The sequence below is a fragment of the Marmota marmota genome, unplaced genomic scaffold (genome assembly GCF_001458135.2).
Source record: "Marmota marmota marmota unplaced genomic scaffold, marMar, whole genome shotgun sequence".
NCBI classification, from domain to species: Eukaryota; Metazoa; Chordata; class Mammalia; order Rodentia; family Sciuridae; genus Marmota; species Marmota marmota.
In genome coordinates, this window is record NW_026000164.1 from 13,873,596 (window position 1) to 13,899,884 (window position 26,289).

The 26,289-nt window shown below is 36.5% G+C and overlaps 1 protein-coding gene across 4 annotated transcripts in view; it reads left to right on the forward strand.

Annotated features, from left to right (window-relative positions):
- Ptn (pleiotrophin) overlaps positions 1 to 26,289 on the forward strand; it is a 104,940-nt gene that overhangs the window by 54,847 nt on the left and 23,804 nt on the right. The window contains exon 1 of one of the 4 annotated variants that reach the window (XM_048786893.1): positions 18,448 to 18,453. The exons of the other annotated variants lie outside the window; for them this stretch is intronic. The gene's annotated coding sequence lies outside the window, so the exon portion shown is untranslated. Of the gene's footprint in view, positions 1 to 18,447; positions 18,454 to 26,289 lie in introns of those variants that run through there. 4 annotated transcript variants of the gene reach the window in all.

Below are 26,289 nucleotides of genomic sequence, written 5' to 3' on the forward strand. Positions count from 1 at the left end.
CCCCGCGGGCTCAGTTCCGGGAGCCGGAGTTCGGCTGCTTAGTGCTTGTTGTATGCTCTGATAGGGGCAGGGTTCATGAAGCAGCCTCCGCGGGGCGGTTCCGGGAGCCGGAACTCGGGCGCCCCGCGCTCGGCGTTCGCTCCGATAGGCTCAGGTTCTTAGAAGCACCCAGGCGCAGAACCCTAGCAATCTGTTTGCAAGCCACAGGCGAATTGTAGCCTGGAATTACCTGATCTATGGCTGAATGAGTTGCGGTCAGTCGAAAACAGGGGACGTGACGTCAGTTTACCACGATGGTGGCTGCTGGCCTCCTCTGTGGACTGACCGGTGTGTAGAACCGAGAAGGACCGCTTCCTTCCCCCGTCTGGAACCCAGAATTCAGCCCTGAGTACGGTGCTTGCGCGGCTGGCAGAAACTGCAGCGCTGTAACCCTGCGTCTCTATCCCAGCGCACACTGCAGACTTTCGCCGCGGGGCGATTTGCTGAATAAGCAGTTACCCTCCGTGCGACAAACCTCTCGCGTTTGAGTCCCCGTAGCCGATCCTCGTGCGATGGAAATCCTTCCTCCAGGTTCCGGAGCACCCCACTATTGCTGGAAATTCCTAACAAGATATCCTTTAGCCGTCCTGACTTGTCTTACTCCCACACAGTGAAGCAGCACACGGGGGTAATGCACTCCCCTCGCCGCCATCTTCCTTCCAGAATGAGATTTCAACCTATGAAACAGTGTAGCTAATGTTTTCACATTCGTGAAGCATGGATGAGAGAGGGTGCGTAATCAGCAGTAATTACTAATTAGAACTCAAAGTTAACTTCTTGTCTGGTTTCATGATTAACAAGCTTTATGTTTCAGAGAAAATTGTAGTATCTACTACATCTGGAATTTTATATCCTATTAACTGAATATGGACACCTCTCATGTTTGTCTCACAGTGATGTTTTAGAATTGAGCAAGATACAAGGATACCATTTTGGAGTGGGAAAGTAGTTGATGCTTATTTAGTCTTACTAAGTATGGAATTGTGATGTAAGGGAGGAAGTTTAGAACTGCATATACAGTTTTTGGTCATGTCAGATCTTGTGATTTTTTTAACTCCTTCTGAATACTTTCTTTCCAATATTTATGTGTTTATTTTCCCAAAAGGGTTATATTATGTCTGCATTTTCACCATCCATCTTGGTATTTAGAGTGCATCCACACATATTTGTTTATTATGAATAAAAAAGTGTGTGTGGGGGAACCCTTTAGCTCTTGAAGAGTAGACTGGCTCATTTCCCCTGTTTTCCTTTTTCTTATATTATTTGTTAAACCTATTCACAAACAGGACGTGATGTAATTCTACCACTCTGAGTTTCCATGATCATTGAGCTGAAAATAGGAATTTCTCCTAAGGGAAATCCCTTCTGGAAGCTGGTAATATGTGTTTCCATGAGATTTTCTTGAAGTGTAATGAAAATGAGACTTTCAGTATCCCAGGCATAGCCAGTGACCATGAGTCATTGGGTTTGGTTAAAGAGCTGAGGGCTTGTGCCTTCCTGAACTAATCATTTCAAATAATTAACTTTGTAGGTGTAGCCTTGTAAAAAAAAATTGCATATACTTTCTTATCTTGCTGATTGCATACTGGCTTATAAATAGGTTGCATTTTTATGATCTTGGCTATCTTAATGGATAGCATGGATAGCAGTACTGTGAGGCTGTGAGTGATCTCACCAGGGGAACAAAATGAGTTATTAGGAGTTATTTAATTCTATCATAAATGACCCCAAATTCTCTGCACATGAATTTTAAAAACAATTTCCCTCTATTTTCTATATTTTTATGCTGATACTGACATACTTGGCTATAGTATTTATTTTTCTTTCTTCTAGTTTACTACAGAAAATCAGATAGCCAAGTTTACTGAATGATACATAAAATTCAAGAGATAATGACTAACATCCTAACAGTTGCAACCATGAGATTTTTGTTTCATTGGGTTTGGCCAGTAAGTCTTTTTTAAAATTTCATCCATTTATTTGTTCATTCATCCATTCAATGTTTGCCAATTGCTAAGGTACTTTACTGGCCAGAGGGGTAGAAAGATTAAACAGAACATTTTTTTTCATTGCATCTTGTTGCTGGGTTATATCACAATTAAAAAGAAAACATGTTAGTTTTAACAAAATACTAGCATCTGGATTAACAACTACTTCTACTTTAAATCCAGTTAAATTTTGCAACTGTAAGATAATAATCACTAATCTCTTTGAGTGTTGTTCTCTGCTGTCATAGTCACATCAGACACATGATAATCCAAGTTAATTCTAGATCTTATTGTCTATGAATGAGTGGCCAGGAATTCAACCTCATTCCTCTTTGATAAAAGTTAAATTAAATTTATAATGAAGTCAATGTAAGGAAAAACTTTCTAACAATTTGAGCTTCTCAAAAGAGAGATAGAGCCAGGCGCAGAGGCACATGCCTGTAATCCCAGGGCCTTGGGACTGAGATAGGAAGATCATGAATTCAAAGCCAGCCTTAGCAAAAGCAAGGTGCTAAGCAAATCAGTAAGACCCTATTCTTCTAAATAAAATACAAAATAAGGCTGGAGAAATAGCACAGTAGTTGAGTGTCCCTGAGTTCAATCCTGGATCCCCCCTCAAAAAAAGAAAAAAAAAATGGTATGTACTCATTTGCTCATTAGCTTTGTTTTGCTATCTATGTTTATCATTTGCATATAATTACTTTTGTGATCAAGTAAAACATTCATTGTATCCTGTGAATCACCATGAAGCAAGTCATCATAGTCCTTAAATTATTAATTTAAATGCATTCAGTTGCAGGATTTTATACTTATTGTTGGTAGCTTTGATTAATTTATTTAAAGTTAACATTGGATTCCATTCCAAATATTATTAACCTTGATGCTATCATCTGTGTAATTTCACATTTATCCCAATTTTTGAGTAACTGCACTTGAGCTAGAATCTTTTTGATGCTTTCATTCCAGTTATTAATAAGATCTTTTCCAGAACAGGTTAAAGAGAGACTCTTCCATCAATCTCTCCAAGTTGACTTCTTTGGAATGCAGTCATCTAAGTTTATCTACCTTCCCATATTATTGTATAACTCAAACTTCATTATTGTACTCAGACATGTATTTTGAGAACATTTCCTAAAACCAAGATACTACTGTGGCATTGAAATCACTATGATCTGAACTTTTTCTCACAAAACTAAATAAAGTTTATTGGGAATGAATGAACCATTTTGATCTCTTAGTGGAACTTTGATAAATTTCAGTGGTAGTTATAACCCTTAGGCTAATTATTTCTCAGAAGGAGGGATGTGAATGAGAAGTTCATCTGATGCTCCCAAAGAGAGGAAGAAAAAACTTAACCCCCTTTTTTTTTTTTTTTTGGACTGGATGTAAATAATCAGAGTATCTCTAAAGGGGCAGGAAGCAATTGAATCTCATACACCATTATGAGACCTGCTGTAATCTTCACATTCATTTATTGATCTTGCATACAGTGGATCATTAGGTTGAAGGGAATTTGAGTGGAACCATGTGTAGGAGAGAAGACAATGGAAATGTCCAAATGACCATGTATGCAGAAAAGAGATTGAACTTTAAGATGACAGGGTCAGTGGTCAGAATCACCATCCCTGATTTTTGTGTTTTTAATTTTCTATAATTCACATTCATTTTTAGCATATGTTTTTCAGTAGTACAAACTTCTTGCTTTGTTAAAAGTATGATGTGGAATGCAAAGAATGTGGCAGACAGAATGGATGGCCTTACCGTACCAAATCACAAGTGCACTCAATGTTTCAAACTAACCTGAAGTAATGTTCTGGGTTTAGAAGATGTCACTAGGTCTCTAATGAATTAAGTTCGCCAGACTTCTAACAAGATTTTCCTCTTTCCCAAAGCAACACTTTGCATAATCAATTAAGCCTTTCCTTGATTTCTTTTCTTGTTTTTCTCCCCCCCCCCCCCCNCACACACACATTTTGGGAGAGTAAAACTTATTTATAATGTTTCTTTTTAAAAATTATTTGCCTTTTAATAATTTATTTCTAAATCATCACTAAGTGTATTCAAAACTTCCTGCAAAGCGACCAATCTAATCTAATAAGATTTTCAGCTACAGTGAAATTTTTGATTGCTAAATATTATTATTTTATGAAGATGGCATGATGCCTTGTTATGTAGCCATTTTTAAGACTACCTTCAAATTTTTTGAGTTTTTTTTTTCTATATCTCCATCATTTCTGAAGGCCTTCAAAAAAAAAATAAACCCTATTGTGACAGACAATATGAATTTAGTGATTAGTGCACAAAATGACATGAAAAACAGCAGTTAGTTCCTGGCCCTCTATTTTGCTTCTGTGCTGGCACTTTCTCCATCATGTCCCATTTTCTTCTTGAGAATAATAAAGTATCAGTTAAAATTTCACATGCCAAGGATGTGGAGGATGATCAACCTTGTAAAATGCCAATTCTCTCTCAGAAGGTCCAGGCAGGAACGTGAGTCTGCATTTGTAGCATGCACCTGGGCATGTTGATTCTGCTGGCTCCAGAGTAGCAATTTGTGTAGCAAAGGGTTCCTTGGCGCTTCATAGAAGTATCTAGTATTCAGTGCATCAGACTCCTTGGGGCATGACTGAAAGCAGTGAGATGGTCTCTTATTTCTTACTCTTTTATGACCAAAAGCTTTGTCTCTCTAGCCAAAATTACCTGCAAGAGTCTTGGGAGATTCCATTTCTTTGTCATCCTTTTGAATGATACTGACTCCCTTAGTAGGCACTTGGTGCCTTGACTCTTGGGCAGTCATTCCTCTTCTACTGCATAAGTTCTCAAGCCATTCGGGATGCCACATTGAATATTTATTAGTCTCTTCTAACACGGTAACTTGGCTGGTCACACGGGATAGCCACTGGCCAAGAAACAGCCTGTAAACCAATGTCATCTTAAATTAATGGTTGCTTCTAAAACAGCAATATTCTCTTCCAACTTCATGACTTACTAAAACTCTCATTAAGCCTTGATTTAGTCAGTTTTTTTCGTCAATGTGACTAAAAACCATTGACAAGAACAACGCAGAAGAGGAATAGTTTATTTTGGCTCATGGTTCCAGAGGTTCAGTCCATGGTTGGCTGACTCCATAGCTCTGGGCCCAAGTGAGGCAGGACATCATAGCAGAAGGGCCTGGCAGCTCAGGGCATGGCAACCAGGAAGCAGAGACAGCTTTGCTTGCCAGCCACCAAATATAAACCCCAAAGATATTTCTCCCACTAACCTACTTCCCCTGGCCACACCCTACCTGCCTATAGTTACCCCCCAGTGAATCCATACCAGTGGATTAACCAAGTGATTAGGTTAAAAACATCATAATCTATTCATTTCACCTCTGAAAATTCCTGCATTGTCTCACACATGAGCTTTTGGGGACACCTTATATTTAAACCATAGTAAGCCCCATGAATAATTTCTTATTGCTTATTCCCATTGGCACCTAGCTGAAGAATTTGTTCTTTTTCATAATTTCTTCCAGAAAATTTCTATTTGCAGCTTGTAATTCACTTATGACAGAACAAGAATTTCTTGCCTCTTGCTTGCCTTTTACGTTTTTATTCTAAGACTCCTTGAGTTGTGGTTTTCTTGAGCAATTGCAAATCTTTCTATTCAGTCAAAAAACTTTTTGGATTATGCTTTAATTTCTATGTCTAGAGCTGTCTTCCAGATCCACATCTACTGTCTGCTTCACTTCAGATATCCACCTTGTGCCTCAAACTTAACATTCCAAAAGGAATTTTATTACCTTTACTTACTTTAGTTACTTAACTTTCTTTAGGATTTAATTACTAATCTGAAATGTAGCATTAGTAAAATAATGAAAATAATCAGATTTTCTGAGAATTAAATCACATTTCATATATGTCAGATGCTTAGCATACTGCTGCTAGGATACACCCTCAAGGTATGTGTTATGTAAGAAACTGCTCATCAACCCACATTGTCTATGTTGGCAGCATATCCATCAGAAATCTGGAAGATAGCCTAGATGTATTTTCTCATAGAATATTCAATTAATTTGACAAGCCAAATAGATCTTATCTACTAAATAATCTTTCTCTTTCCCCTCTCTTCACACCATTCAGTGTTACAATTTAAGACTTTTCCTTATCTCAGTTGGGCTGTCAAATGGCCCTCTCTAAGTTTCCCTGGGTCAAGCCTCATCATTCTCCATTCACTTTGTGAATTGTCTGCTGAGTGCTTTCTGAGAAACCCACACATGACTAGGCTCCTTCTTTGCTCAAAACTCTTCCTGGTTCCATGTCTCATGAAGTGTGCACCACACTACGTTTCTCATGTAACCTTTATATAGGACAAGGAAGAGGCGTGAGATTAGTCCCTTCTCTCTCTGCAGTTACTTTCTCATTTCACAGTTTTTCTCATGGATGCTACAGCAACATTTAACTAGTTGATAGTATCTGGAATAGATCGTTCTTACTTCAATCTACACATTTTCCTAAATGTTCTTCCTTTTCTCATTTAATCTGTTATTCAAGACTAAACTCAAAATTAGTCTCCTTTGGAAGCTTTCTGTGTTATTCGAATTCTCATCACAGTGACTAACAGCTGAGAAAAACAACTGAAAAGAGGAGAGATTATTTGGGGTCATGTTTTCAGTACATGGTCAGCCGGCTCCATGGCTTTGGCCCTCTTATGGTTTGGATCTTTAATGTCCTTTGAAAAGCTCATGTGTTAATGCAGAAATTTTCAGAGGTAAAATGATTTTATTGTGAGAGCTCTAATCTAATAATCTGATTAATTAATAATTTGAATGGACTTCTGGATGATAACTGAAGGCAGACAAGGTGTGGCTGGAAGAAATAGGTGGCTGCAGGTATGGCCTTAGATATCGTATCTTGTTCCTGGTTTCTCTATCTCTTCCTCTCTCTGCTTCCTGATTGCAGAAAATCATAGCTCAAGGCCATGGTGGAGGAAAACTGCTCAACATATGACAATCAGGAAGTAGAAAGAGGGAGGAAAGGGCCCAGGGACAAGTAATACCTTTGCAGGGCATGCCCCAGTGACCTACTTTATCCCACCATGCCTCGCCTCCTACAATTTCCACCACCTTCCAGTAGTCTGTTCAGCTATCAGTGGACATTCCAGATCCAAATCTTAACGTTTTCCTTACAGTCTCTGAACGTACCTAAGGAATTTTTATTATAGCAGTTTTCTCATTTTGATGCATCGTAATTTCATCAAGAAACAGTTTTAGAAATTGAACAAATTATATTATTTTTTGCATTTGATGAGATGATCCTGTGATTTTTTCCCCCCATTGTTTTATTACAGGTTGAAGAACCTTAATACCAAAATCTGAAATCCAAACTGCTACAAAACCTGGAATTATTTTTAGTGCACTATAGCTATGCATAATAATAGGGTTCATTTTGACATATCTATGAAAGTGTACAACATACTTTTCTCCATCCCAGTCTCCAGTATCACCCTGTTCCCTCCCTCCCTTCCTCCCATGGATCTTCTTTTTCTACTCTATGAGAAATCCTGGAATTTTTTGAATGTTGACATAACATCACAAATGAAAAATTCCACACCTGACCTCATGTAACAGGTTGTTGTCAAAATGTGTCAAAATACACAATCTAATCAGCTTTCTCAAGGGAAAAAGGATCATTCCAGCCACCTTCAGCTGAGGTCTATCTTTTTGAAACATCCTCTGATTTTCCTTGAAGCATGCCCACAATGGGTATCTTCTTATGTATATGTGAATATGTCAAAAACAAAAACAAAACAGAACAAAAATGATGATGACAATAACAAAACACAAACTGAAATCCAAAACACTTTTCATCCAAACATTTTGGATAAAGGATACTCATCTATATTAACACTCAATTTGTAAACTGACCTTGTATCCTGAAATTGTTTTTTTTAATATTTATTTTTCAGTTTTAGGTGGACACAATATCTTTTATTTATTTTATTTATATTATTTATTTATTTATTTTATTTGTTTCTGAGGATCAAACCCAGTGCCTCATAAATGTTAGGCAATCACTCTACCACCGAGCCACAGCCTCAGCCCCTGAAGTTATTTTTTAATAGATTTTTTCTTTTCTTTTCTTTCTTTTTCTTTTCTTTCTTTCTTTCTTTTTTGCTGGATTTGGTTTGGTTTTATACTATTTTAAAAATATTCTAATGTTTACATGCATTGCATATTGCTTTTCAATTTCCTGTAACATCCTTGTCAGGTTTTTATTTAGTTCTGGAAGTGTCTGATTGATGTGTTTGGAAATTTTGTTTTGTGAATGTCTTCCTGATCAATATAAACCATTCTACTTAGGAAATAATCCTATTTTACTAATTCTCCCTTTGTTGATGTCTAAATTGACTAATACCGCTAAAATCATACCAATATTCTTATAATTAATGTTTTTGTGAAAAAACTTTTCCCATCCTTTAAAAAAATATTTTTTAATCATTTATAAATAGTTAAAATATGTCTGTTTTAGGTAGCATACATTTGAATATTGTTGACAACTGGCTTTCTGATGGATATATTCAGTCAGTTTATATTCAGTGCAATTAATCATACGTTTAAGGTTAAATATTCTTTTGTATTTTTTATTTAGTTTGCTTTAAATACTCAATTTATTGTGCCTGCTTTAAGTAGTCACCTATTTAAAAATTAACAAAAAGCATCTTATATTTGTGCATGTATTTTTCCTTATTTGTGCCTTTAATTCTATTCTGTAGATCTGAACTTTCATATATCCATAAGACAAGTGGACAAGTTGGGCACAGTGGCACACTTAAGCCTGTAATCACAGTAACTCAGGAGGTTGAGGAAGGAGTATCACAAGTTTAAACTCAGCCTCAGCAACTTAGTGAGGTCTTGTCTCAATATAAAAAATTAAAAGTGCTGGGGATATGGCTCAGTGGAGGGTAAGTGTCCCTGTGTTCAATCTCCAATATCAAGAAAAAAAAAAGACACATGGACATATATGTTTATAAGTTACATGTATGTGTAATACATATAAAGCAAGACTATAGTGAAATACAGTATTTAATATTTCCAGTTAGTCTGAAGAACTTCAGTTAAAATGTATTGCATAAAGAATTTACTGGCATCAAATTCTTTCAGGTTTTTAAAAATGTATCATAAATTTTCAAAAAATATGAATTCTATTTTGCTGTTTTTCTTTTATCTGTTGCTATTCCACTCTCTCTCGACTTCCATTATTTTACTTGGAGACAAACAGTCATCCCCACAGTTGTTCCACTCTAAGAAGTGTAACTTCTTCCTTGAGTGCTTTTAAGGTTGTTTTGTTGTTTTTTGCTTTGTTTTAGTTTTTAACAGTTTGAATATGAAGTGTCTATTTCAGATTTTCTTTGTATTTACGATGCTTGAGAGTTGCTAAATTTCTTGGTCTTTCAGGTTGGTGCTTTGATGAATTTTAAAAGTGTTCAACTACTATCTTTAAATACTTCTGGTGGCACATGCTCTCTCGTCTCTATTTCTAGAACTCCTAACTGGAGTATATGAGACTTAATACTTCCCCACCGTTCGCCGAAGTTTTATTCATTTTTTTTAAAACGTAATAGTTTATCTTAGATTGTCTCTATTGAACTATATTTAACGTTTTAACCCTCTTGTGATGCATATATTAATCTACTGATCTCATCCAGTAAACATTTCATGTGCATTTTTTTATTCCCCCTTTTATGACTACATTTGTTATTGCAGGGCTTCTGTCTTCTCACAAAAATGGCTGTATATATTTGTCATATCCACAGCATTCTTGTCAGCTACTTCCAACATTATTGACCTTAATATTTTTTGGTCAATCATGGTATCTCTGGATTATTGTCCCATTTTATAGTTTTTCAGTGTCTACTCTTTTAAAGCTTTATTTAGTTTAATCATCAAACTTCATATATTTGATCTGTTTATTTGATGACTGTTTATTTATGAATATACTTATGAAATTCCACAATCAAGATAATGAATATGTCCATCAGCTCTAAATGTTTCTTATGCTCTTTTCTATTCTTTCTCTTACCTACCACTCCATCCCCCAAACTTCATATCTGTGTAACTACTGATTTTCAAATTCATACATGTTGCATGTATCAAGAATCTTTTTTTTTTTTCCTTTAGGATAACATGGATATAGTACAAGTTATTTATCAGTTCACCTGTTGGTGGGCATTTTGATGATTTCCAGTTTGGGCTACTATAGGAAGTAAAGTAAGCTGCTATGAACATTTGTGTACAAGGCCCTAAGTTTTTCTTTTCTTTTCTTTTCTTTTTTTTTTTGTGGAAAAATACCAAGTTAGTAGAGTGGTTGAGTTGCACAGTAGATGTATTTTTTAATTCTAAGGAAATTGCCAAATGTTTTGAAAGGGATTGCAATTGTCTAATCGGCCCACCACCAGAGTTGGATTGTGAAAGTTAATTTACATCTTTGTCAACAGTCTTTAAATTGTGTTCAGTTAAGTGGGCTGTATAGTGGTGTTACAGTGAGTTTTCCTAATGCTGTTGACTAGGCAAATATTTTCATGTTAGTTGGTATATGTATTTGTGGATCTTCTTTAATAGTTTTCAGTTCATTTACCTATTATATATATGTATATATCTACATATATGTGTATATCTCTATATATCTACATATATAATATATACCAATTATATATATAAATCATATTTATATGTGATATATATATAATATTTGTATACTGATCTTATATCCTGCAACATTACTAATTTAGTAATGTTAGTGTACACTAAGCCTTGTACACAAATGTTCATAGCAGCTTACTTTACTTCCTGTAGTAACCCAAACTGGAAAGTAGCTTTAGCATTTGATCCCATTGGCTTGGAAATATAATTCTATTTCTTACAGGCTCTTTGGTAATTCTATATATCAAATTATGCAACCTGGTACAGTCTTTTAGATACAACCAAGCTGTACTGGGTAAGACTTTCTACAATTTATTTACTGCTAAGAAAATAACTGTGAAGCAAGTTCATTGTTTGTGTACCCTTTTACATTCCAGGAGGGAACTCTAAACACTTCACTAGTATCATGCTCCAGTATCAATCAACTTGCACCAGACTGGTGAAAAAGAAAATTTACACAAGTTACATAAAGCAACTCTGTTACTCGCAGATAGGCAGCAAAGGATAACAGAAACCTGGAATTCATGGTGAGCCAGTCTCATGAGGCTAATGAAAGCTGTTCAGGATCGAGTCTTATTGATATGTGCCCCACAGTGTAGTGCACCTTAGGGACCCCCGAAATCCACTCTGTGTTGGGTTTTAGACACACAATAAGTAAATTGTCTAGTCTAACACGTTGCAGGACTTCCTTTCTGAGACAGGAGGGAACAGAACTTGGGCTGCTATTTCCAGTTTTTCATAATCTCGGGATGTTATATTATCAGCACATTCTACAATTACTCTTGAACTATAAACAAGGAGGGCCGAGTTAGGTCTCCGAGGCCATTCAGAGACATATCCAATAATAGTTTCTTCTCTGCATCAACTTAATCGTTTTCATCAGACTAGTCAAGAAATTAAGATCTCTTTTTAAAATTCTCAGTTTTCAGATGAGCACTTTGATTAGTTATTTGACCGTTGCAGATATAGAAGAGCTTTGTCTCTGAGTTCACTCATACCGCCTTAAGAAATCTGCCTTACACTCATAACCAAGATCAACCAGATAATTTTTATTCTTCACCTTCCCTCCAGTACATGGAAATGTAGGACACTCTTCATTTGCTTAGTGGTGTGCCAATGAACTTGAAAATCTGCATGCTGTTTTGTTAATTATGTTTTTAATTGTGTTATTCATTTGAACAAAGAAAGTCACCAGTTATTAAAAATGCTATCTGAACTCAGCAGTTAATGAAACCATTATTTTAAAGCAATATGAAAATATGGTAACAATCCTGATAGAAAAAGTTTTATTTGAAACTGGGATTTACATATTTTAAAATATGGTCTCAGGCTGTATGAGAATAGATTTGTATTTACAGTAAACTTGGAGCATTTATCCATAACTAGTGAGTGCTAGAGATTCTTACTTTGAGGAACTGATTTGGTTTGCAATATAGAAGACTTTCTTTTGGTTTTTACTGCCAATATTTAAGACACGTCCTTTTAATCTCCTAAAAGAGATTTTTCCAAGAATTTTATCATAAACACTTTTGATTTTCTTACATTTTTTTCCTCACACAAAAATATGGCATATACTATTATTGTTTTAGTCTCCTTAAAGAGTTTGCCATCTGTAGAGTTCATTATATCATATATAATTCTCATCTGCATCTCCCTTATAATTTAGGATACTATCTTGCATACAGGAGGTGGTCACTAAATAGTCACTAATACTAGTTATAATTTCAAAGTTCTACCCACTATGTACACCACATTAACTTCTTTTACTACCAAACCAAACTAACTTCAAATCGATCTCTTAATTTCTTACCTGAAACTGACTTATTTGATCCCCTTCACCTTTGGAAGTACTTTCCATTCCAGATTTGCTAATTGTACTAGTCAACTTTTCATTGCTATGAGCAAAATACATGTCACGAACAATTTAGAGGAGGGAAAGTTTATTTTGGCTCATGGTTCTGAGGTCTCAGTCCATGGTGGGCCAACTCAATTGTTCTGGGCCCAAGGAGAGGCATGGTGGAAGGGCATGACGGAGGAACCAGGGTATCAAGATCCCCAAGGTCATGCCCCCAGTGACCTAAGTTCCTCCAGCAATGCCTCACCTGCCTCACCATTCAAATCAGGATGGACGGATTAGGTTACAGCTCTCAAAATCTAATCATTTTACATCTGAATATTCCTGCGTAAACACAGGAGCATATTTGGAAGACACCTCATATACAAACCATCGCATTTATCATAATCTAAATCATCTTTAAATGTTGTCATATCCCCCTCTTAATGAAGCTACCTCTGATATCCCTTCAGGGAGATGTACACTCTTTCACCTTCACCATCAGAACTCCGAGGGCTGCCATTGATGAAGCACTTACTATGTGCCTGACAAAACATCAGGCATTTTATATCTTCTATCTCATTTTAATAGTATAAATTATGAGCATACATAATAAAACTCTAATTTCTATAAGAGGTATCATGGTTTAGATATTAGATGTCCTGCAAAAGCTTATGTGTGAGGCAATGCAAGAAAGTATAGAGGTAAAATGACTGGGGTGAGAACTTTAACCTAATCATTGCATGAATATCCTCATAGGAATTAACTGAGTTATGCCTGTAGGCAGGTAGGTGTGGCTGGAGGAGGTGGGTCACTGGGGGCATGCCTTTGGGGTTTCTGTTTTTCCCTGGTGAGTGGAGTCTTTCTCTCTGCTTCCTGGTGTAATGTGCCGGTCCATTTTCTTCCTCCACACTCTTCTGCCATGATGTTGTGTCTCATGTTAATACCCATGGAATAGAGTTGGCCATCTATGGACTGAGACCTCTGAAACCATGAGCCCCCAAATAAACTTTTCTTACTCTAATTGTTCTTGTCAGTTCTTATGGTAACAGCAATGAAAAACCTGACAAAAACAGATGGGTTAATGATAATGGAAGAAATTGTTTACTCTGTCCAGATCACAGATATAGTAAGTGATTAAGCCAATGCAGAGGAAATTGGACTGACTCCAAAATCTCATTATACTTCCGTTAGGCCTTGAGATTGGATAGATGAGTGATTTTTAAACTCATTATTATTTGGCAAATAAAATCTTTCAAGGAAGTCAATGATTAAAATAGTTATAGAGGACCCACTCTAACCAAAACTGAGGCAAAGGTGGGGGAACTCTGAAGGGCACATGCCTCTCAATACACCTGCTAGGATCCTCCTAATGCTTTGCAGCAACCCGTGATGCCTCCCTTTGAAAACTCCAGTAATCTAAAAAAATTACTGCTTTAGCTCAACTTTGTTTTTCTAAGAGAAAATAAGATTTTTTTTTTTTTCTGTGTGAGTGAGTGTGACATTTTGGGGCCTTAGAGCTTGCTCTTGAATCCCAATTACAGTACTTTTTATAATAAAAAATTACCCAACATTGAAATACTTAAACATCCACAGAACTGATTAACCAAAATAAGAGCAATGTCAAAGCAGTAGCCAAAGTACAATGCAAAGGACATCTGGACATACTATTCAAATGGAGGCAGAGTCTTTGTGATGACTTATGGTTCAGCCACATTGATATGGTACATGGCCTTTTCTTCCCTTTACAATCTACCCTACCACTTCTCCAGTCTGCTTAGTGAATCTGTCTTTCTACTAAACTTCCTCACAGCTTCAGGATTCATCCATTTCCTCTTTCTCCTTTCGAGATCTATCCCCTACTTCTGGCTACTGTCTATACTGTAACCACATTTTGTCTCTGAATATTGCAGAACAGTCACCTCCACACATTGGCTTATGTGGTCTCCTCTACCTGCAGTTTCCTTTCTTCCCTTCCTTCTTCACTTAGGTGTCAACATTGCTTTTTCTCTGTCACCTTCCATCCTACTGCACAAAATCACTTGGGCCTGTGTACTCGGATAAAATCGTATGTGTAATAATTTCACAATATTTACTGTAGTGTAACATATTTATTTATCTATTTTTCGCTAGATCATATTCATTTATCTATTTCAGTTCTCTGCATTTCATAAACAAGGTGGTAAAAACTGATTTAAAGAAAAAACTCTTAGGGAGAGGGCTGTATCATACTGATTTCTCATATTCCCACTCCCCAGCACAGGTCTAGCTCTTAGTAGTTTCTATAAAAATTTGTTTATGAAGGTCTAATCAAAATATCCTAAAATATACTTCTCTAGCGAGTGCCACCATGCCGTTAACATGGTTCAGTCTGAAAGTTCCCTATTTCTGTAAATTAAATGCGTGCCCTACTTTATTAGTCTAACTGATATGCACTTAGTTTAAGCTGGAACGTGGTTGGATTCCTTTCTGTGCTGTGTGTAGCTGCAACTGAAGTTCTACACTCATGTACATGGCACTTTTTAAGGCCAGGTGTTTAAATAAGGCAGCACTAGAAGACCAAAATGATTGTAGCAACAGACTTCATCACAAACATAATCTCTGATTATATGAGACCATAGAAATCGAAGGCAATGGTCAAATCATTTGACTAAAGACCAATATAAAATGAGTGAGAGTTCAGAAGGAAAAGTATTCTATAAATAAAGAAAAATAAAATTGAAAATACAAAATCCCCCATAAGAATACAATCCCTCAAATATAATATTGAAAACAGAAAACCACATTTTTGGTACATTTTTTAAAGCAGAATGATAAAGTAAAAATGGCATGTCTACCCAACAGTTCTTTAGACTTTGTAACCTTAAAGTTAGGCTTCTCCTAACAGTTCTATGCATTTCATAAACGAGGTGGTAAAAATTGATTTAAATAAAAAATTAAGGCCTTTTAGCTTTTAAAAAAAGTCAGAATTAAGATATATTTTAGCTGCTATGGCAGATAATGCTCAGGGCTCAGCATAACCCCTGGGGTATGTTTTTACATTTCTGTGTGCTTCCCCACCTGTCTTCAATGTGATCTCAACACCAGCCAGAGCTGCTGTTCTTCAGAAATCTGCCCTTTTGGGAGAGAGAGAGAATTAGCCAGCAAAAATAAAGCTATAGTACAGACAACATGAATTCATGCTTGTATGAAGACACAAATGGTGTGAATATCCTTGGTATATAATCAGAGATATGAAAAATTGTGCTCTATGTGTGTACTATGAATTGCAATGCCTTCTGCTGTCATGTATAACAAATTCGAATAAAAAATTTAAAAAAAAAAAAAAACAACTCCAGGTAAGGGGCCAGAGTTATATTGGTGATTTTTATTTTTAGGTAGCTTGGTCAGTTACTTGAACTCAAGCTGTTTTTTTCTCTTCTATATTTATCTTATTCATTTATTTAACCAATACTTGACAACTATGCTGTCCTTTGAAGGACTCATTGATCACAAGAAAGGTGTATCTAAATGTCTGTGTAAACACATTTACTATTACATGTACACATATTAAACAGTCACACATGGTACATACGTGTATTATCCAAAGGCTTTGATCTTCCTCAGAGGCTGTTCTAATGTCTGCCACTCTGATATCTAGAACTTCAAAAGCCCATTGCTGGCATGGCTGAGAGCTATTCCTAAGATGAGAATTTGTGACCTGACTATGGTATGGGAACCAAACAGCCGTCAATCAGCTAGGGAAGAATTTTAGCTGTGTTTTGAGTATCAGCCTCCCAGAACAGCTTTGTTATTTTCTACATTTTGTTTATCAAGATTTTAATGTCTGATTTTGTTTTATATTGTTTAATTTTGTTTTTCGTTCAATGTTTTGAAAAGAAGTAACTGTAGGAAAGAGTTAACTGCTAGTATTGATAATAAAAGAAGAGAAAATGAAGGGGTCTAAAGGCATGATGGCTAGCGGACATGAAGGTCTAGACAGCTCCGGTCATTTTCTTTTCCATTTCGCATGCTACCTGCTATGGAATCAATAACATGAGTCCCATGTATTTGTGAGATGAAAATGAGAACAGTCTATGGAATGGGTATAGCACAGTGCACTCTGGAGGTAAAACGTATCATTACCCCAACAGAGTCTTCATTGAGGGTAAACTCAACTTCTGAGGCCATCAAGTTTGGCCAGGTAGAAGGATTTGAGGAAGAACTTCCAATCACACAGGACAGCAGGATCAAGGACTAGTTGATTAAAACATTGCTTCTGGGTTTAAAGAAGAGTAAGCACTTCTTTCTGGCCAAAGATATATAGAGCAGGTGTAGGAAGAGAGGGGACGAGGGGGAAGGGTGCCTATGAGAGAGAAAGGTTTTGAGCTGGTCTAGACAGCAAGGCTTCAGGGAGTACAGGTTAGAAGGAGAGAAGAAAGGCAGCAGGAGTGTGTCCAGGACAGTACCATGGCGTGGTGAAGGGGAGACCCGCGTTGCCAGGTTTGCCCAGGAACATTCAGCATTGGCCTTCAATGATAGGATGACGTCTACGCAGAGGGTGAGTTTGTTGCTTCAGTACAATTAAAGGTGCAGAGGCAAGAGGGCTGCCGTGGAAGTTAGGAAAGGAAACAGAGGAAAGAAAGACGGGTCAGCCCCCGTGCCAGGCACTGTCTTGCCTATTTTTTATGCAGAGTCTTTAATCCTAAAATATTGTGAGGAAGATATTATACCTATGTCTACAACGAAGGGAAATACATTTTAGAGAAAGGAAATGTATTGCTTCCCGTTACCCAGCCAGGGCTGGGATTCTAACCCAGGTCTGCTTTATTCCCCAACTCTTACTTCTTCCTCTTACAAATTGCAGCAGATAGAGTATTAAAAGAATGACAAGGAAACTAGAAAACTCTAGAATTCCCAAAGTCAATCTCCAGGTTCTTATGATTATAATCCGTTCAAGCACTAAGGGAATCATACACAACCCAAGTCCATTTTTAACTCATTTGCACTGCCAAGTAATGGCACAAACACCCACAGTTATATTATAAAGGGAAAGCCCGATACATTTCCTCTGAATTCTTGTTTTAGTTGATGTATTTTTTTCCTTCCTCCTTCCTGAGTGCTTCTGTGTATTTAGAGTTCAGTTAGAAGTAGAAAGCAATTTTCAAGAAGCGTATGCATCTTTGTACAGATTAATAGGGGGCAGAGGTGAAAGGGTTCCTCTTCAAAATGAATTTCCTACTCTATTACCAAGTCAGAAAATATAAGAGATGAATATTCTGGTGTGTTGCATCTAAATAAATAAATGGTCGTCATTATATTTCTTGGAAAAGGTAAACACTATTTAAAATTGATTTGTTTGGTTGATAGTAACTTTGAAATTATGATATTAGGTATTAACTAGATTGTGAGGTGCTAGGACTTCAGGTTTCACTGGGTTGACTCCTGTGGCCCAAGAGGAAGGATAAACTGATTTGTTAAACCTAGGAAGATTAAGTGGATATAAAGATCACAGTAGAGTGGGGAGAACAAGGTCAGTCAGGAGACACAAATGGCAAATTATTGAATTCTAGGGGAATTATAAATGTTTGGAGGCAAAAACATTAATCCAGCCTCAGAAGAGAAGGGAGAAGACGAAAAAGTGATAAATTGGTTCCATAATGCAAAATATTCATCAGTAAGAAATACTCTCCTCCACTGGCTCTTTCTCAGTCATATGTTCAAAGCCCCACAAGCCACCCCACTTCAGTCATCTTTCTACAGTCACCCTTCACCAATCATCTTTTAGATTTTTCCCCCAAATTTACCACCATCATCAATTATTTTAATTTTGAATTTGTTTACTTGCCACTTGTTCCTTTGTGAACTTTTAGCTTGTATTGAGAGGTTAGAAATCTCATCATCTTGTTTGACTCATCTCCAATCTCAAAGTTTTTAAATAATTAAGTAGATAGATCAATTTTCAATGATGATTCAATTATCAGTTAATATCAGCCCAAGTCAATATATGCAAAGTACTAAAAGTGGGTGCCACAATAAAGTATATAAATATATTTGTTAACTAAATAAATACCTTTCCAACTGATAAATATAAGTAGTCCTTAAACTAAATTAAAATTATTGCTAAGTAAGGAAATATAGGAATTGGATTATTTGACTAAAATAAACAGGAAATGATTAATAGTTTATACTCCCTAATTTCTGTCTATAAATGATTTCAATAACATTATTCAAAAGCTGGTGAACTTCTATCTTTGGCCTTAACTGTATCCCTGCTTTAAATTACTTTTTAACAAACAGAGGGAAATACAAATTAGTTGCCTTTCCCTTCTTCTTCCTGATCTTCTTTCTGTACTTTTTATCAGAGCGTAATAAACTGTAATTGGCTATTTTGCTTTTTGCACTGTAAACTTTATTGAAGCGCAAGCTTCATAAGGACAAGCCAAAATGTATATTCCAGCAATTGTCACTGGTGTATCATGAGAATATCAATCCATGGCTGGCATAGGGTGGGTGCCCTCCAAAAGTTTAGTGAAATAATGTGTTAATTTTGGGAAGAAGGAGATATGAGGATGGTTTGGGGATCTTCCTGAATCCTCATATGAAAATAGAGGGAGCAAGTTGATAGATAGTAAAACCAAAGCCATTGAGAGATTTAAAGCAAAACGGCGGACAGATTATTTCCCACAAATATGAAAATAAAAGTGGGTGAGAGCAAATCACTAATAGCCTCAGCACCTTCAGGCTACTGGCGTCTGAGAGGAACCTGACCAGGGAGAATTCCCAACCCTCCCCACACATTCACAAATCATGGCAAGCCAATTTGAGAATAAAAGCTAACCTACCAGGACTCCCTTTCAGGTGAGGACCTGACAGTGAGGATAGACAGCTGGGAATAAAACTGAAATTGATCAGAAGAGCACCAGAGAAATAAAGCAAAGTCCAGAGAAAAAGTACATAGAAGAGAATAGAACCAGAACACCTCAGAAAGGTAGCCATTAGGTATTAATCATAATCTTGAGGAGAAAGAGGGAGGAATTCTGTGAAATTAGAACACCTATCTCAATGTAAATATGAACGAGAGATACATATTGAGATGAAATTGCATTCAATGTGACCATTAAAAAGAGAATACAGAACATGAGGACTGAACTAATAACCCTACAGGCACTGAAAGCATATTTGAATATGCTCAAGAAACAGAAAAAAAAAAGAACCCTGACATGTATTGTTATTGTTTAGATGTGATGTACCCTGAGAGCTCATGAGTGAGACAATGCAAGAAAGTTTGGAGGAGAAACATTTGGTTGTAAGAATCTTAACCCAATCAGTGAATTAATTCCTGTTGGATTTAATTGAAGTGGTAGGGTGTGGCTGGAGGAGATGGGAATTAAGGCGTGGCTATGGAGTATATATATGTATTTTTTTAAAATTTTATTTATTTTTACATGAGTTCTCTTATTATTATTATTATTATTATTATTATTGCATTACAATTCTTAATACACCTTTATACCACAATTTATCATATCTCTGTATATAAGATATGTTTACACCAAATTCAGATCTTCATACATGTATTTTGTATATATTTTGTATCTGGAGAGTGGAGTCTCTCTCTGTTTGATTACCACGATGTGATTTGCTTCCCTGCACCACACTCTGCCACCATGATGTTCAGCCTCACCTTGAGCCCCAAGGAATGGAGACAATCTTCTATGGAATAAGATCTTTGAAACCGTGAGCCCTCAAATAAATTTTTCCTCTTCTATAGTTGTTCTGGTCATATCCTTTAGTCACAGCAGTGAAAAAGTTGACTAGAACACATATTGTTGCAAAATGAGCTAGGAAATGTTAAGGAAGCAATTCAAATTGCTAAAAAACATCAAATCCTCCTCATCGGAAAAACTCAGAAATAGGGTGGCAAAACTCAAATAAGAATTAGAAACAAAAGCAAAATATTTTAGAAATGAAAGCTAAACTAGAAGGAACACAAGATCGAGCAAACATAAGTCATATCAATATAAGTTGAAGATAAAACAAGTAATTTTCTTTTAAATTAAAAAATATGGAAAGGATTTGAGAGAAGTTATAAATGCTCAAAATAGACAAAGAAATTTGGCCCATAATTATCTGAGAATCTCAGCCCAAAATAAACATCACCAAGCCATATGTTTGAAAATTTTTTTGCACTTTAAATTATTATTAGACTTTTCAACAGACATATTTTATGATGAAAGAAAATGGGTGAACATATTTTAGACCCTTAAAGGAAGAAGCTGTGAACCATGGAGGTTACATTCAACAAAAGTCACTCTTTCAGATGAAAGGGCCAATTTGTTATCAATATTCAATAACTTGAATACTATTCCTACAAGCTTTTCTATAAAAATCTACTACAGAATTAGATTTGGATTGCACTGATATAAAAACTAATGGTGGACATAAACATATAGCTGTTTTAATAACTAAAATAATGAGAATTCAAAAAGATGACATCGCAGGTAATGAATAAAATGTCTGAAGACAGATTATGAAGCAACTGCAAAAATTTGGGCCAAAAGAAGATGGTGTATGCAAAAATAATTTAACTGCTTTTAGGATTCATAACTGGTATTTTAGTATTAATATATATGAGATTTATTTATGTAATGTAGAACAAATAAAAATATTAATTTTGTGATAGTTAATTATGTCATTTTCTATGTCAATCATCCTTATCCAAATTTGGGCTTGAAACATCATTTATTATCAAAACAAAAAGAATCGTGTGTGAGTGACTGATTTCAAATCTGAGGCAAAATAGACCAGGCACATGTTAGCCTACCGGAGCAAGGTCCTTATCCAAGATTGCAAAGGTTATGTCCAAAGAATTGAAGAGCCAACTTAGGAGAATCACACCGGCCAAAGATGGCACAGTTAGAACTTCAATAAAGATTAAGAAATGTGCTGACTTAAAAACCCCTAAAATATGAATACATTCATCAATTTATAAGATTAAAGAGGGAAAGTAATTGGCCACATTTAATAATAATAGGAAACAAATGCATAATCTTGAAAACTAGGTGATTAAAAGGAAAGAATACAGCATTTATCCAGCATTTCTTTACAAAATGTAAACTGTATAGCAAACTATTAGACAAAGGAAAACATTTCTTTATGGAATTATCTCACATAATAAATGAAAATAAAAAGGTAGAATTAGGATCTCACCATTTGGCAAGCTCCATCAGTACCCATCAAACACCAATGGCTGCAAACATCACAGAAGAACAAGAGCAAAATACCATGCAGCTCCTGGTCAAAGGACAGGACACCACTTATAGCCTTGACAAAGAGAGAGCATCTGAGTCTGACCTGAGTCTCTGCATCTAGCTGCCAATCTGAGGCTAAACACAAGAGTGTTGAACTGCAGTCCAAATTTGCAGTCATCAGAATGTGATACTATTGATTAGATGGCCTGGGTTTTGCAAAAAGTAAAAAGCAAGAAACAGAACACAATGGAGGGCCATCCTATTTGTTAAAAGCAAATTAAAATACATGTTAAAATTAGGCAAGTCTAGGGAAGGACACGGAGATAAAGCCCTTGAGTAACGCTAGGATCTAATTACTATTTAAGTTACTTTTAGAGGAATGGGGCTTGGATTGTGATGAGGAACACCTGCAGCCTTCTGATGTCACTTTTGTTGTGATACTGCATGAGCACTGTTGTTGTCAACTCACTTTCTTAAGTGCATTCCACATCTTGTGACATCAACAAAGTCTCGAGACATTTCAGCATGAATGCTCACTCCTCCATTTAATGCAGAGATATTTTTCACCAGCAAAATTTTTAATGAGCAGCAACTAAACCCTGGATCTGGTCTTCAGTACTTTTATTAAAAAGAAGAGGAAAAATGTTTTTAACACATGGGGGACATAAAAACATAGTTGTAAGGAGAGAAGCTTTTTCATGTTTCACACGAGCTTAAGTACATCAATGTATTTCCTAACTCCCAACACAGGACCCAGAGACTCAAAATACCATGGGTGAAGATCTATGAGTTTGTATTATGCATTAAAAGTAAAGGCAAGATGAATTTGTGCCTGATAAAGGTGAACAATCCCTTAGTTGGCCTTAGTTGGCCTTAATTAAATGATGACTCTCTCCGTTTCTTTTTTGTTTTGTTTTGCATTTGGATAATATTAGATAATGTAAAGTGTACGCTTGTTTTTTTCGTTTTCTTTCTTTCTTCTCTTTCCTCCTCTTCTCCTTTTTCTTCTATAAAATGCATTTAAGTAAAGAAGATGTAAAGTCAAATCAATTTTGCTCATCAACTAATAATATATTTCTTCATATTTGGAATCATCTATATGTCTACGCCTTGCTATCATTATGTATCATTAGCAGTTATGCTACTGTCCTACATGGTATGTCCACTTCACAGATATGAAGAACAACTCCATTGGTTGGGGTTTTCCTAGATACTCCCCCAAAGTAAAGGGTGGTGTTGAGGTTTTAGCCAAAACTTCTGCCTTGAAATCCCATATTAATTCATTCCAACAGATCCCCAGGGGATAGTTCCCACCATCCCTGTCTTGAGTTTACACCAGATGTCACCATCTTAAAAATTCTAGATCCCATTACAATGCTTTAGGAAAGGTGAGCTCTTTTCTCCTAATCAGCTATTTCTCAAGAGAAGAGATTGGCTCTTAAAAAGTGAGCACTTTCCCCTAGAGTTAGTTTCCTGAAGATGAATCGTTGAGTTTCAGACTTCATTGAGATAACAATAACTTCCGGACACCACTATTCTTCTATGGCAATGTTCAACTCAGTTGTTAAACTGTAGGAAATTACATCTTTTTGGGCAAGTGCAAGAAAGAAGGCTGTAAAAGGAGGAGGTGAGAAATAAGTAAATAAGCCTCATTCTCCCACTGTTTTTCCTCAATATGAAAAAACAAATGTCAGTTTGTTAAGCACAAAATTTATGCTACTAGACTCATTTGGCACCACAACACTACCCTTTGCTTTTGGGGAGTATCTTGGAAAAATCCCAACCAATGGAAAATTCCAACCTTTGCTGGGGAACAGGCAGGGTTAAACTCTACACAGGGAGAGCTTTTGCCTTCACCTGGTGCTTAGGACAAATGAACAATCAACTATGCAAATACCACAAGCAAGGGGAACTATTTATCTGCACATATACTGATTGCTCAAGTATTTACTAGGACAAGGAGGCACCACCAGGCTAATTGGGTATTGTTGAGGCACATTTGATGTCTGGGATAATTTTAATAATCCCATTTCCAAACCTCTTGCTCTTTTCTTTTAAATAACTTTTATTCCTTTTTATCTACCCAGAAAATCTAAGTTCTCAAGATACAGACTTAAGTAACATGAGGGGCAAAGGAGGAGGAAACGGAAGGGAGGATGCAGAGAAGAAACAGAAGCCTGGGCTGCACGTGTCTGGTGCAGGCAGCTCATGGCAAACGTGGGCTGGTGCGCAGTTTTCCCTTAGAATATATAAGGGCTGAAATTCACAACTGACCCACTCCTTAAAATTCTGAATTGTTCTGAATCAATATCAGAAGCAGGCAGAGCACATTTCCTTGGACCGTCTCTCCAACGCTCATCCCAGTTCCCATCCCCCCTTCTTTCTACTCAATTCATAGTTCAGTTATGAGCATTCATTTAGTGGATCACTTTGGGACTCAAAAATTCACATGAGAAGGAAATTTTTGGTCTGCGTGGCTTTTTATCCTCTTCTCAATAAGTGAATGTAACTTGCTTAAGAGATCTTTTTGAAAATAACGTTGAAAGTAAGAGGTTTGCAGTGTAAAACTAGAAATGCTGAGGTTTGAGTTCGTGTACGACAGCTCCTTTGTTTCCACAGCTCTGGTGTATGTGTGTGCGTGTGTGTACGTGTGTGTGCATGTTATTGTGCTATTTGTGGAAGGTGGAGTTTGCTCCACTTCTGCCAAGTGACCGTGTTCCCTGGAGGACTCCAAGGTGCTTCTCACCCCTCTTCCTCTACATGTGCTACAAGAGTACGGTGGATCGTCCCATTCCTTGGTCAGAAAGTTTCCTTAGCAGCTGAATGTTCTCAGTGGGAATTTCCAAATTCTCGTAGTAATCTAATTCACAATAGGCAAAACACTTCAGGTGTTTCTAGGTAATTGTTAAACATGAAGGCAAATCCATGGGGTGTTTTGGAAAGAAATTCATTAAAATTTAAAAGTTCAAAGCTGAAAAGTTGATTGACTTTTAAGAAAAGTCAAATGAAAAGGTGACAAAAACTCAAATGAACAGTTTTTCTTGCCAAAGTGGTTAGTCACCGAAAGAAGGCTCTCAATCAGCCTTAGGAGAAAGTTGGAAGACATATATTTTGGTTCACTTTACAACTAATAATTTTAAATGCTATGTGAATGTTATGAAAATTGTAATCATAGAGATGCCCAGGGTACTCAACTGTGAAAACTCTTACAAGACTTGGAAACCAGCAAATCTAGATTGGCTTCTTATGTTATTCATGCCCCATGAAAAGCATAAGGGGAAAAAAAACCCCTCAGAATCAATAAGAACCTTCCTGTGTGACCATTATTTGGGCACAATTATAAAAATTTAGCATTAGGAAGAATGAAACATCCAATATTAGAGTGTAGAAAGTGATGGAGATGGTTGGTGAAATGACAAAATGACCAAAACATTAATTTTAATTCTGAAGTGAAATGAGCCTTATTCATTCTATGGATCCCAAGTGATGGGTTGAAAAATAAAAACTAATAAGAGACAGCATATCCAATGTCCCTGAAGTAGGGACAAATTCACCAAAAATGGTATCATTTCATAGATATTTTTGAATGAGAATAAAGTGGTCTCAATCTTTTATATATATGAAAGGTTTTATTTGGATCAGAGTGTAAAAACAGCTAAAGTCATCTGTTGCCACATTTGGAATAAGAAGTGCTCCGAGCTAATGACCATAGACATTTGATCCACTGGGTGGCCCTGGGCTGGGCCTTCCACTGAGACTTCTTTCAGGGGTGTGTTGGCGATGTGACCTGTATCTATATGATACCAGTTTGTCACAAGTGGCTTCAAGATCTAGAGGGTCTTTCTAATGTTATCTGGGGATTTTGATTCAAGTCAAATGTGGAGAAGAATTTCAGTTATGAGTGAACATAATGACACCTCTCTGCATCCTAGATTTTAGAGACTCTTGAGCACATAAGTTCAGAGCTGGTGCTGCCTGTGACACAGGTGTGCTAGTTTTACTTCTGTGCTCCAATCTGTGGTCGATTAATGAATATCGGAATAATGATAAGATGAGTGAAATGATCCGGGAAAGCAATAAAACTATCAAAGCCATTGGTTATTAGCAATGCTTCTAAAGAGAAGCAGTAAACATAGACTTGTATGAGACAATCTTTCATTATTCAAATGAGCCCTGTGAACTACAATGCCCTGGTTGTTTCTAGGAATTATCAGGAATTCTGAAGATGGTTGTAGCTGTTGATGTTACCAAGTGATGCTATCAGCAAAATTTGCTGTAGGAGTCTGCTAAAATACATGTCTTCAAAATTCTTTCACTTCCATAATTCCTGGAATCATGTGGAAAACTTGCATTTTGTCTGTAAATACGTGACTGGTTGCAGAAGATCATGTATTTCGGCAGCTACTGGGGAGAAGAGATAAAATTCTGCTTATAATAGTTGACATGCATCTTTCTGAAAGCCAACATTCCACAAATGGAAAGTGGAGCCCTTCCTTCATCAAGGGGTTCCAT